This window comes from Peromyscus leucopus, chromosome 6 (genome assembly GCF_004664715.2).
Source record: "Peromyscus leucopus breed LL Stock chromosome 6, UCI_PerLeu_2.1, whole genome shotgun sequence".
NCBI classification, from domain to species: domain Eukaryota; kingdom Metazoa; phylum Chordata; class Mammalia; order Rodentia; family Cricetidae; genus Peromyscus; species Peromyscus leucopus.
The window spans coordinates 128061250-128074867 of NC_051068.1; the positions used below are offsets into that span (position 1 = coordinate 128061250).

Genomic DNA, 13618 nt, shown 5'->3' on the forward strand with positions numbered 1-13618 from the left:
AGAAATAGAAACTCAATCTCTCTGGTTTTTTTGTTGATAATGTGATGGTTTGATTTTCTTCTTAAACTTTGATTTATTTGGTATTAACTATGGAAGACTAATTCTTAATAATTTATCTACCATTTTTCTTACCTTGACTTATGTGTTTTCTCTTTCCTCTCTCCCCCTCTCCCCTTCCCTCCTTTCCATCCCTTAGTAACTCCTTAACCCCTTCCCTTTTTTCTTCACATTTGTTTCTGTCTTCTATGATCATGTAAGGCTGGGACATATACATGTGTATTTTTATCTATTACAGTTTTGTTTCTTCTGATTGTGAGTGATGCTGCAAAATACTCACACCATCCCTTCATCTGGAAGAAGTTTTTTTTTTTTTTCTTTTTTCTGGACATATAATGCGAGTGCTCCTTTTTAGAATTGTGTTATCATGGGAGTTAATTACTTAAGCCACCTATCTTTCCCAGGTCCTAGGAACCATGTGATACTCAAAATTAGGAGACATACCTTGGTTTATACAGCTTTGTGATTTTGCCCCCTGAGAATTTCCTTCCCTTTCCTCCTGCTAAACTACACTTAAAATATTTCAGGTGTTCTATTTTGGGATTGTTTTCATCACCATCTATAATAATTTTTTGCTGAAAACAAATAGGGACTATTGAAAGAAACCTTCAAGTAACAGCATCCAAGTTAAATGCATTTTGTAAGTACCTTGATCTGGTTCCTATTGTGTTAGTCCTTCTGTGTGCTCACTGGAGAAGTAAAGTTCCACACATCCACTGCTGCATTAATTCTGTGACTTAGCATCAGTATCTGAAGTGATGTGCTCACATCCACACAGAGCCTCAAAGAGAAGTAGTTATTATATTTATGCAAAGAATGACTATCACGATGAAGCAAACTGGTGGTACCGGGGGTACTTTTAGATAGGAACATTCACTTTCAGATTTATGGGGAGGTGTGGGACTATGTGGGGAAATGTGATTTAATGCCTCTTAGCTGAGTGATGAATCTGAACAGTGATCCAAATCAGTGGTTCTCAACCTGTGTATCGTGACCCCCACTGGCAACTCTTTATCTTTTAAAATATTTACATTATGATTCATAACAGTAGCGAAATACAGTTATGAAGTAGCAACAAAAATAATTTAATGGTTTGTGGTCACCACAACACAAGGAACTGTATTTAAGGATCACAGTGTCAGGAAGGCTGGGAACCACTGCTATAGGCTGGGGGTCACCACAACATGAGGAACTGTATTTAAGGGTCATAGTGTCAGGAAGACTGAGAACCACTGATCCAAAAAAGTGAAAGAAATGACATCTTTAGAGTTAAGACAAAGTCAGCTTGGGGATGCCTTTGCTATCTGAAAGCTCCCTGTTGGTAGAGATGTATTCATTTAGCAACAAATGATTTATTTTTTTTCATCAATGGTACTTTTACTTGTAAAAAAAAAAAGCCAGTTTAGTTATTCTTAGTGAATTCAATACAGGTGTCATCCACTGTCCTCTATTCTACTTTCTCTGTTCTTAGTATGAAGCACCTTATGTGTGGGGGTGATTTGTAGATGAGCATTTGGTGATGCTGATGGGCTTGCATCATCCTGTGTCCGTGTGATCAATGCTGCACATGCAGAGAAAGGAAAGACACAACCCTCAATGTGTGCCTGTCATGTGGTGCTTTAGTCACCAAGACCCGTGTTCTGTCTCTTCATTTAGACAACATGTGTGTCACTTTCACCTGCTCCCTCATTGCTAGAATGAGGACCCCAGAATCAACATCAGGTCCTCCACTTTCCTACATCATATTCAGTCCATGATGACATGCAGCCCTCTGTAAGCAAACTATTTACTGACTCCTGTTGCTTGTGTTTTCCAATGGGATTTCTTGTTTCCACTCCCAGTTCATGCTCTTTGCAACTAGTGGTTGTGTTGGGAACTGAGGCTACCTTACCTGTTCTCCACTTAGATTACTTCTGCCCTCTTATCATGCACAATGAGAGCCTGAACTCCTGACAAAACATGACCCACATCAGCCATGCAGCCTCCTGGGATTCCAGGATTTCCCTCTACTATAGGCAGAACTCTGCCTGCTCTTCAGCCACTCGGGATAAGCTTCCCTTATTCTACATTAGCTTCTTTATGACAGTTGCCATACTTGGGCTTTATGTTCTTTGATTTTAATGTTGTTTATTTTAGATGTTTCATGGATTGACTGTACATCAGAATTACCCGAAAAGTTATGGAAATTATGTATGTATGTATGTATGTATGTATGTATGTATGTGTCTGTGTGTGTACACATATAACATAGTAGACTATTTCAGTACTCTATTCTCAGAAAACCTCAATAATAACCTTTCAATAGAAAGGAGAGAGAGATAACTTAGCCTTCAGTAGTTGTTTAAAGCCTTTGGAGTACAGTTCAATGATCAACTTGTTTTGTTAATTTTTCTACATCCAGCAAACCATATTCATGAATGTTTGTTATCTATTCCTAGACCCTGAACAGTGTCTGTGTTAGAGTAGACTTTCTACAGGTTGCTTACAATTTTAAACCCTCAATTATTCCTTTCCATACAGAATATATACACAAAAAACAAACTGTAGCATGAATCTTAAAAATTCTTATTAATAAAATCAAACCTGAGGCCAGTTATTGGGTTGAATGCTGGAAGATCATAGAGACAGAACAAGCCACAGCTAACCTCACCTGGCCAACTTCTCAGCTGGTCTTGTTTCCTCAGACTGGAAACTTCTGTGTCCTCATCCCAATGGCTCTTAGCTGAACTGTGCTTGAAAGCCTGAAGCTTAACCAGCTAAATGCTTCTAGTTTCTAGTCCTCACGCCTTATATACCTTTCTGCTTTCTACCACCACTCCCTGGGATTAAAGGCGTGAGTCACCATGCCTGTCTGTATCCTTGAACACATGGAATTCTGCCTCTGGAATGCTAGGATTAAAGGCGTGTGCTACCACTGCCTATCCTTTATGTTTAATATTGTGGCTGCTCTGTCTCTGACCCCAGATAAGTTTATTAGGATGCACAATATTTGGGGGAACACAATACCCCAAGCAAACAAACAAACAAAATCTATAGCATTGTTATTAGCTGTGGGCAGTTCTGAAATCTGTGCCTCTGTACATCCAGTTGTTCATGTGTTATAGAAATATATATATATCAAATGCTGTTAGTGAGCTAGACACAATTGTAGATTTTCAAAAGTCAGTGGATCAAACAAACAAATTTATCCTCGGAGGCTTTCATTCTCATCTTAGTGGTCAATTCCTGTAGGTTGCTGTATAAATAGGAATAACTATGCCAATCTGGGAATCATCATGAAATTAAATAATCCCTATTCTTTAATTCCTTTTCATTGAAACTATTATTTTTGTGGTGATGTTTAAAATAACATCCCAAAGTCATTTCAGAAGACACTTTCTTTTTTTAAATTATGGCTAAATAAAAGAAAACCAATTATCTGCAAAAGAAAATAATTAGATTATATTAGATTTACTAGAAATACTCAATGCATCTTTCTGCTGTGAGTTTTTCCACAGGAAAAAAAAATCCTGCTGAGGTGAAACTCCTAAGATATCTTAGAAGATAAAAATGTTGGATTGTTTAAAACTTTATTTGAATTTTTCAAAAAGTGATCCTTCAGGGTTTTTTTTTTTTCACACATTTTCTCAATAAACATTCTTCTAAGCGAAAAGCTTTTAGGTACACGTTCAAGCCCTAAGGTATTTGTACATGTTTGGTGCCATTGTGAGGCTTCTTCTACCATAGGTACCCAGGTTTGTTTTTAAAAAAAAAATGACAAAATCAAGTCAAATTCAAGAGCTGGGCTCTTGTCTGCCCTGCAGTTCCCCAGACCCCACCATGCTTTGATTCTCTATAGTGTTCAAGCTGTATCTGATCACCTGACATAGTCTGCTTTCATTCTTGTGATCTATCCATATTTTCCACTCCTTTCATCTCCCCTTGACTTGTACATATTTATGTCAATGTATAGATTAAACTTACAGCTGTATGTATTCATGACTCATGGAATACAGTTCATGATCTCCCTATAAAATGAAACGATATAGAATGTGAGTTTATAGGACACATACAGCAATGCAACATATAAAGCTTAATTCAATAATGACCATTTATTCCTTCACATTTAAAGCCAAAAAAGAAACTAATTATATCCCATGATGAATGATTGTGTTGATAATTTAGTTAATTGCAAAAACAAAACAAAACAACAATAACAAAAAACAACAGTTAGAATTGAATGGAACAAAATTAGAATTTCCATAAAGTCCAAACCACTTATAGCATATAGTTAACACTCTTTGGTTGAACCCAAACACCTCAAGGTTAGGAGTGCAGGCTTCTGTAAGTATCTGTTATCATCTTCCCAGTGTTAGTGCTACTGTCCCCATAGGTGAGAACACGTAAGTGTTAAGCCATCATGTATCTTGGTTATGCTACCTTCATCTTGAAAGTGTTACGGACAGTTCCATAAATCTTAAATTGCACAGTCTTCCCCTGTGTGTCATCTTCCAGGTGGACATCAAGCCTTTTGTGTTTTGGGGAACCTATGAATTTAGGAGGGAAGGGATAGCAGAGGCACCTAAGCCTTAGTCTGTAACTTGGTTATCACTCTCAAACTTGAACCACCCGGCCAAGTCAACTTCTCGAAAACAGTTTCTCTATCTGTGACAGGTGCATACATATGGTAGACAGTGATGGTCTGCCATAACTCAGTCATGCACTGGGTGATCTCTAATGACTACAATAAAATATTTGCTGGGCTTTTCACACAGCTAATATGAGTTCCTATCATGCTTAGTTTCCTTGAATTTTATTCCTTACTTTCAGTTTAAATTTGTATTCTTCTCATTAGGTCAGCTTGGTTATTATTATCTGTAAGTTCAGAACCAAATCAGCCAGGGAAACATCAAGAAACTTGCTTAATTTAAATAGACATTAAATATAAGACTGTAAGATGAAGTGATCCAGAATGAAGACTAATTCCCTAAATTGAGAAAATTGGCTTAAAATAAAAGCCCCAATTGCTGATTTTGCTCTTTTGGGAACCAGACAAATTCTCAGCTTTGATCTGCACTATTCAGCAGGACACCACCATAATACTGGTTCTCTAGCATTGTGCTGTGAACCCCTGGTCATCTTGCTCATGGTGGGAGGAGCAGACAGGCTGAGCAGTACTCACAGTGTGCTGGCTGCCCATCACAAGTTTTTAGAACATTCTGTATGTGAACACTCAGGCTGATAGGATAATAAAAGACATATTTTATGATCATATATTTTTAAATGTGTTTATTTTAAAAGAAGATAGATAAAATACTGCACTGCATATTATATACAGTTTTCAAGGCAACATGTATTTCTAATTTCACTTACATTCATAAGAACACCAAATGAGTAATTACATGCAGTCACTGTTGCTTCTGAGTATGTTCATATGACAAATTCACTATGCATGTTATATTCATATGCACACACGTGTGTATATAATTATGTTTACTTGTTTAAAAAAGAAAAACAAAACCTCTGATCCAATCATTTGAGATCACTCTGTGGGTATCAGTGGTGCTGAGAACTTAAAGTATTATGTGAAGCCCAGTCTAACTAACTTGCATTTCTCAAAATACATCCTTACAAAATAATGTTGTAATACCACGAAAATGACAACTAAATGTCAATGCTTTGGGCCTGAGTTTATGAAAGAATTCATCCTTGTGGCTTATTCTAGATAGTTTAAGCTCAGGTTAATAGGAAGAATTGATACATGTTAGACTACCTGTATGTAGTAGGTACTCCTGTGCAAAGATGACATCATAGTTAACATAAGAAGGCAGGTATTTTTTAAATATTCATTTGTGGGTTTTGGAAATGGGATCTTCCTGGATATCCCTGGCTGGCTTCGAAAATAGTATGTAAAATGAAAGTGATCCTGCCTCTGCCTCCTGAGTGCTGTGATCACAGCATTTGCTACCACACCTGACTAAGAATTATTTGTAAAAACTCAATGTTTAGTGAAAATGTAACTTTTATATGATGTTTTAAAATGTATCAATGAATATTTAAGCATGATATTTTATTGAATTTTGTTATCAAGGTGTAATATTGTAATATTGTAGTGCATTTTAAGAAATTTAGGATTCATACATTTTAAAATAATTCTGTAATATTTTATGGACATGAACTAAGTAACAGAAATAGTCTTCAGGAGCTTGAAATCAAGTTAGGAATAGTACTCACAATGACAGCTAAAGACTACGGTGTCAGTGTCTAAGAACACCTTCTGTGTGCGTGAATTAAATTTGTTTCAATCATGAAATGTTTTACTTTGTTTGTTAATTAAAGATTAATAGTTTTTCTGGGTGTAGTGGTCTGGGCTGGGTCTGTGTTTGTAGAGCATCCATCCAGGCCCTTCTGGCTTTCAGTCTCCATTAGAAGTCAGTCCTCCTCCTCCTCCTCCTCCTCCTCCTCCTCCTCCTCCTCCTCCTTCTTCTTCTTCTATTAAGATTTATTTATTTATTATATATACAGTATTCTGCCTGCATGTGTCCTTGCAGGCCAGAAGAGAGCACCAGATCTCATTACAGATGGTTGTGAGCCACCATGTGGTACCTGGAAATTGAACTCAGGACCTCTGAAAGAGCAATCAGTGCTCTTGACCTCTAGCCATATCTCCAGCCCCATTCAGGTCTTCTTCTATGGTCACTCTTTATATGTTACTAAGACTTCTTCCCTTTCATCCTTTACTATTTTTTTTTGTTCCATACATTCAGTGTTTTGTTTATGATGCATTTTGGAGAATTTCTTTACTGGCCCTGGCTATTTGCTGTTCTGTGTGCCTTTTGTACCTTGATAGGCATCACTTTATTTGGGCTGGAGAATTTTTCTCCTATAATTTTATTAAGAATATTTTCTGTGTCTTTGACCTTTTGACCTGGGTTTCTTCTCCTTTTTCTATATCTGTTATTCATAGATGTGGGTTTTTTCATAGTGTCCCAGATTTCCTAGATGTTTTGTGCATGATTTTTTTAAATTTAACATTTTCTTTGACTGGGGGATCTTTCTTCTAACTTGTCTTCAAGACCTGACATCATCTCTTCTACATCTTTCAATGTGTTGGTGAGGTAAAAGGGAAAAGAAAGTGTGGAGTATAATAATGGTATTTGTTGGCTAAGAACATAGCTGTTGACCTTGAAGCTCCTAATAGATTCAAACTTTATCATTTTTCAAGTTAGGGGCTTTCTAGTGGCTTCTGTTATAGCAAAGGCTTCTTTAGATGAGACAAGGTATAATAATGTAGCAGAAATGCCAACCAGTGTCATGTTCATAGTACGGACTGAACAGTGTACACTAAGCAATCAATAAACACCAGTTATCATGATGACAGTATCGACAAGCACCACTTCCGAGGGAAATGTGGTGTAAGTGCTGCATCTAGAAAATGCAGCCTACAGAACAGAAGAACTGCTCTTTAAAACCCTTTTCAGTGATTCCCGGAGCTTTAGAAATGTTAATGTGCACTGTGAATCTCTCAAAATTCTACAGTTTCAAAGTTTAACTATGAAACCCCTGCACTCATTTTTTCACACAGAACATCTCTTGGGATTGGCACTCCCCCCACATAATGCTTAAGTGGTTTCTTAGGAAAACACGTACCTATTAATCACAATGCCTGCAAAACTCAGATTGCTTAGTTTTCAACTGCTTGAATTAAACAGAACATATAGGCTAATTATCAAATATGAGAGTAGAGGGTATTCACAAGTGATTGGTGATGATGTTTTCAATTAGGTAATCAGATTATTTTAGGGAAAAATTTAACTGCATCAAAATCAGTATATCTTAGAACATTTTAGATGCTCTAGCAAAGCATAGAATAACCTCCAACTATTAACTTGTAATATTACCAACTGCTACTGTTGGTTTTATAGATCTGTTTGATTACAAGCATTTTATATTATCAAAAACCGTATGCTTAAGCATTGGCATTTACCAAGGGAAATTTCCCTTCCACTATAGACAAAAGGACAAAGATTGTGTGAGAAAAGACAGACCAATTTATTAACAATCAAACGTGGAAAATCTGTGTATAAGGGAGTGTCATTAAAGAATGATTGCCCTTTACCTCAGAATGACTCAGAGACTTACAGGCTTCTTCTGTACACGAAAGGTGAATCGTGAGGGTGATGGGAACAGGAAGTGATTAAATGAGGAAAAGATAGGTCTATAACCAAATATGAACAAGTCTGTTTTGCCTCATGAATATACTAGAATTCACGAATGGTTCTCTTTAGGACCAAAGTCTTTCCACATATGCTGAAGGTGTCAGTCTTTCTTCCCATGGTCAGAGTTCAGTTCAGAGAAAACCAAGTGGTGAGCTCTCTTCACAAGCCTACCTATGTCTGTCCTGTTTTTAATGTAATTTTGGAAAACATACTTTCTTCACTATAAAAGTGAATTATGGACAGCTGTTTCTATAAATGTAGCTCCAAGTTCATTAACACAGCAAAGCCTTGGGCACACTCTATGCTCCAAACCATCTCCAAAGGCACTGAAATACCTCAGATTTTTCCCTTTCTACATTGAGTCCTGTGGGTCCCTGCACACCTCAAGACATTTGATTTACCCCATTCCTCTGTGAGCTCTTGTGTACTCTAACTCACGCTCAGGGTGCCACTTCAACATTCCCAGTTCCGGAAGCTTCTAAACTCCTTAGATTTGGAGCCAACGTTGATTTCTTCTGAGTCCCACGGTCTTGCCTACGGAGGATACGTCATTGTCCCTACTAAACCCTGCATCCCAACCAGGATGCCATACAATTCCACCATGCCCCATTTCTGCTCTGATTTCTATGGTTTGCAGACACATACTATACACAGTCATCTGTAGGAATGCCTGTCTATGCCTAGAAGTGTCAGATGTTTGAGGGTAAACACTGCAGCTCATTAATTCCTGGCATGTCTGTGGATTCTTGCTTGAGCTCCTGTTATTGGCTGTGATGACCTCACGGTGTTAGAAGTATTTCCATCCAGAGGATTAACCTGAAGATCTGGGAGCTTTCTGGGTTTACCACCTAGTCTCTGAGAGTGTTTGAGCTGCTAAGTCCTTAAGTAAAGTTGGTGTTATTACATAAACTTAAACTCTCCATTCCTGAAGCTGTCTCCCCACCCACCATTTTCTTCGTTATTCTAATATCCACTGCATTTTACTAGGCTCTTGCCTGTAATGAGCATCTTGGACATGCTAAGCTCACAATATCCTCTTGATTCTCACTGTTGTCTCCGGACTCCACGGTCCTCTGTTCTGTTTGTTTCATTTGTTGCACTGGGATTTTGTGTCTAGTGCCTCCTTATGGCAAGGCATGAAACACAAAACAGAAATGTGTTTTCAAGATTTGCCATGCCAAGCCTCAGTCCCCCCTTGTGCCTAAGACTGGCTCCCTTAGCCTAAGCTATGTGTCTTTAGTGTTGCACATAGCCCTGCTTGCAGAGAAAATCCCCTGTCATCCTCTGAGAGAGGGGATATAAATAGCCAGGAGAGAACTTCACAGTGCTTTAGTTGAGCCTGGCAGGTACATAGAGCTGTGTACTGTGCATAAGGCAGAAACTGCATTTTTATCCACTTCCATCACATTCTCTTCAGGGAACAGAAGGAGGAAAGAGTATGACTTTATACTAATTAGAAAATAGAGACAAAAATAGGTGTTTTGAAATTGGAAATTTTATGGACACCATTTGTTCTTTTTTTCCTCTTCTGCTTCTACCCAGAAACCCTGTCTTCTCTGCTCCATGTACCTTGTATCATTTTTTACTCTGTCTGACCTGATGTACAAGTGAGGGATATGGGACTGCGTAGATGTCTTAATGGCTGCCGAAAACTGGCTTTCATTTGATTTGTTGCCATTAAATGGAAAACACATCTTTTGACTCTTGCTCCTTCCTTTTGTCCAGTGGCAAATACAACTGACAGGTTGGCAGGACAGTCAGTGGCATCAGGAATTTAGTTTTCAGTCATAATACTTTTAAATCTCTCTCTCTCTCTCTCTCTCTCTCTCTCTCTCTCTCTCTCTCTCTCTCGTCATTCCTCTGTGTGTTTTCTTACTGTGTATCTAGTCTATGCTTATAGGAGATGTGAATTTTTCACTTACCTGATTTAACTAGCAGTAGTTTGCTATGGCTGACCTCACAATTAGATCTGTCCTTAAATTACAATATCTGAATCTGTTTCATTCATTCGATAAGATCACAATGCCTTTGATATGACTGTATTGGCAGATGCTGGAGCCAAATAAAGGAAAAGCACCTGATTGCCATCATTGAGTGTCTTGGCATGTAGTGCCTCCTAAATCCAAAATATTAATGGGCTGTGATGGGAAGCAGAACCCAAGGTCTTGAATATAGAGCCCCATGGGTTGCTTGCAGTACCCCTAGACTTTAGGACACATATGTCCATCTCCAGATGGCAGCTGGTAAGCACTCTGAGGAGTATGTTATCGAGAGTTTTTTTTTATCTGAAGATTGTGCTTTTTATAAATATAGCAAAACAGCATTTAAAAGTGGAATGATTTTAAAAAAGAAGGAAGAAAAACAGAAGTTGGGGAAAACTATGCTTCTTTTGGATATAAATGAAACTAAAATTAGAATCTTATGTAAGAACCCATATGTGATTGTTCATAGAGCACTTAGGAAGGGAGACGTCCCTAACATGTGAGGGAGACATAAAATCTTACAATCTTGATGGCTGAGGTGTTGCTGATGAAGGGATTGTGTATTTGAGTTCCGGTTATTTTTCTCATGGGAGCAACAGGGAATTGTAACAAGCCGATGGTCTGTTACACAGCATGGCAGATCAGGTGGGTTAGCAGTTCCTAACACTGGTTTGCCCTAAGATAAGATTTTAGTGCAGATTTGTTACTTCTATATTCTACTCAAAGTGTTTTCTGAGATTCCAAAACTCAGCCTAGTGGGTCACTCTTGCAGATACTGTAGGTGGTTTTACTGAGAATGGCCCAGGAGTGAAATAGTTTATTCTCTGCATTACCACGAACCTCTTACTCCAGACAAGCTATGCTGTGTCAAGTTAATTACAGAATCATACACACTGCCACATAGTGACCAGCATTCAGCTTTAGTGACTTCACAATGCAGATCTTACAGAAACACAAAGCCATGGTATATCATTCAGAGTCAGAGTTGTGATAAGGGATCTAATTGCATCTTACTTAAAACAACCCTGTAGGGAAGATGCCAGCTACCTAAGCATTTGTAAATGAGAAATTAGAGCCTTCTACAGTTAAGCAGCTTGGCCTGTGCCTTAGACTCTTGCAGAGAACACATGAGATGTACTGATATATACTGGTGGCCCATGAAAGAGAAAATGGAAGTGATTTGTTAGAACAAAAAGGTACTAAGAGCAAGAGAAGTAGAGATGCTCTGAAAGTTTCATCTTTGGGTTGGGGACACTGCAAAGAAGTTTCTAACAAGTCTGTTTTAAAAATGAGACCTGGGCATAGTAAGTCTGCCAAACGCAGTTTATTCTCATTTGCAAAGGTGGTTCATAACAGTTGACATCCATTCAAACCACCAATGAACTCGGGCATCTACATCACAATTTAACCTAGGGTGAGGTTGGAGTTAATTTAGTGAAATTATAGGGAAAAATCTCTCCATTTATTTACACAATTAGAACATTTACCTACATAGTACACTTCCTTCATTATCTCTCCTCAACACCCCAATGCTTTCCCTCTGACCCCAAAACTCATATGGCTGAATGATAAATGGTTCACTGGACTTGTAAGCCTCAAAAAAGAAACAAACAAAAAAAGGTGACAAAGCACAGAGTATGTTAATGTTGTTAGTGTGTTTTATGAAGAATGAGCCAAAAAGTATTCCTAGATGGATAGATGATGACAGAGGTCTTCAAAATATGCCCTGAACAAGTTAATCAGAATTATTCTAAGCTTATCAATTCCAAACATACAGGATTTTAACAAAAGGGAAATAATAGTAAATTCTTTAAAAACTCACTTTTGTGTAGAGACCTGCTCCCCTCTCTCTGCTTGACTTTTGCATGCCAGTGGCTACAGACAATTGCTGCTTAGCTGTCCCAGGCAGAGGAAAGCTGGGCTGGCTGGAGACAAGAGCCTCCTCCACGCACCTTGGCCTCCCTGCTGCCAATCAGCAAAGCTCACACTGAGCTTGACCCAGAAAATCAGTTACACAGGAAAAGAGAAAATTTCTTCCTGCGCCCTGACTAGCCTCCGCTCTTACGTGCACTTTTTCACTCTTTGGACTTAGAAAGAGCAAAAGAAGTTTTAAAGGGATTTAATGCCTGTCTTCACTTTGAGACATTCATTTCAAAAAGGAACTCCAAACTGAAAATGTGTAAAAAGTTATGAAGGAAATAGCCAGTCGTATATTTAAGCCCCAGGACCAGAACCAGTGTGAGTGAGAGCTGATGTGAACTAGTTGCTTCCAGCCTAAACTTCTGCTTAAAAATGGCATCTTTTTAAAAAGCCCCTGCATTGTTTTAGTTTATTCTTTTATGTGTGGGTGTTTTGCCTGCATGAGTCTGTGCACCATGTGTGTGCAGTACCTGTAGAGGCCACAAGAGGGCAGTGGATCCCTGGTTGTGAACCATTGTAAGAGTGCTGGGAACCAAACCCAGGTCCTCTGCAAGAGCATCCAGCCTGTTTTGGTGCAAAGAGCTGGCTACTTATTTAGAGAAAGCATTGTGAACATTGAAGGGAATGGTGTTAGATCCTATGATGGTGAAGAGAAACACAGAGAGGCAGAAGGTCATTAAAACTAAAGCAAAAATTTACCCTAACCCTTGTATAATTTTATATATATTATATATTAGTTCTGTTTCTCTAGAGAACATATATAAATATATCAGAACTAAGAATCATAACAAAACTAATATCAGAATATATTTATCAAAAGGGGATTTTTTTTTTTGGAGTAGATTATAAGCTATGGTCCAACTAGTCCAACAATGGCCATCTTTGATGGAAAGGCCAAGAATCTGATAGTTGTTCAGTCTATTGGGGTGGAATTTTCAACTTAGGTTCTAACACCAGCAAAGAATGCCTTGGTGTCAGGGTGGATGAACTTACCAGCATGAATGAGGTCAAAGAGGAGAAATGCAGAAGCGTCCTTCTTCCATGTCCTTTTATGTGGGCTGCCACAAGAAGATGTGGGCCAGATTTAGTGTGGGTCTTCTCACCTCAATTGATTGAATCAAGAAAGAATATGCCCAGCTGCTTGGATTTTAGTTGATTTCAGATATGGTCAAGTTAACACTCAAGATCAGCCATCACAACCCTCTACCATCTTGCCTTACTTTGTGCTTTAATGAAGGAACAGTCATCCATGTTCATGCTTAGTCACTGTGAGAGGTGGGGATGCTACAGGGACTTCTCAAGCAGGATTGCAGGAAGCCATCAAAGGCAGCCTGGCTCAGCTGCGGCAAGCTGCCCCACGACACGCCTTGTCAGGTTGCCTGGAGGAAGTCAGGAGAATAGGAACTGACTGACCACACAGGATTGGGTTGCTAATGTTACCATTTTCAGTGGAACTCTTCT

At 38.5% G+C, this 13618-nt stretch overlaps 1 protein-coding gene across 3 annotated transcripts in view; it reads left to right on the top strand.

The window, feature by feature from the left end:
- Nucleotides 1-13618, top strand: part of Negr1 (neuronal growth regulator 1) — a 738499-nt gene that overhangs the window by 215374 nt on the left and 509507 nt on the right. The gene's annotated exons all lie outside the window — the stretch shown is intronic.